Source organism: Bison bison, unplaced genomic scaffold, assembly GCF_000754665.1.
Source record: "Bison bison bison isolate TAMUID 2011002044 unplaced genomic scaffold, Bison_UMD1.0 scf7180017864533, whole genome shotgun sequence".
NCBI lineage: Eukaryota > Metazoa > Chordata > Mammalia > Artiodactyla > Bovidae > Bison > Bison bison.
In genome coordinates, this window is record NW_011495082.1 from 11,432,990 (window position 1) to 11,434,060 (window position 1,071).

Here is a 1,071-nt window from a genome sequence, read left to right on the forward strand (position 1 = left end):
CTTCTGGCTCGGATTTGAACAGAGCAGAGGAAGGGGCGATCTTAGGTACCACTGATTATCATTGTTATTGTTCAGTCACTAAGTCATGTCCAACTCTTTGCAACCCTATGAACTGCAGCAAGCCAGGCTTCTCTGTCCTTCACTATCTCCTAGACTTTTCTCAAATTCGCGTCCATTGAGTCGGTGATGCCATCCAACCATCTCATCCTCTGCCACCCCCTTATCTTCTTGCCTTCAATCTTTCCCAGCATCAGGGCCTTTTCCATTGGGTTGACTCTTTGCATCAGGTGGCCAAAGTATTGGAGCTTCAGCTTCAGCATCAGTCCTTCCAATGAATATTCATGGTTGATTTCCTTTAAGATTGACTTCTTTGATCTCCTTGCAGCCCAAGAGACTCTCAAGAGTCTTCTCTAGCCTGACAATTTGAAAGCATCAATTCCTTGGTGCTCAGCCTTCTTTATGGTCTCACATCCTTACATGACTACTGGAAAAATGATAGCTTTAACTATATGGACCTTTGCTGGCAAAGTGAGATCTCTGCTTTTTAATACACTGTCCAAGTTTGTCATAGCTTTCATTCCAAGGAGCAAGCGTCTTATAATTTTGTGGCTGCAGTCACCATCCACAGTGATTTTGGACACCAAGAAAATAAAATCTGTCACTGCTTCCACTTTTATTTTATTTTTAAACTTTACAATATTGTATTGGTTTTGCCAAATATTGAAATGAATCCGCCACGGGTATACCTGTGTTCCCCATCCTGAACCCTCCTCCGTCCTCCCTCCCCATACCATCCCTCTGGGTCGTCCTGGTGCACCAGCCCCAAGCATCCAGTATCGTGCATCGAACCTGGACTGGCGACTTGTTTCATATATGATATTATACGTATTTCAATGCCATTCTCCCAAATCATCCCACCCTCTCCCTCTCCCACAGAGTCCAAAAGACTGTTCTATACATCAGTGTCTCTTTTGCTATCTTGTACACAGGGTTATTGTTACTGTCTTTCTAAATTCCATATATATGCGTTAGTATACTGTATTGGTGTTGCTTCCACTTTTCCTAGTTCTC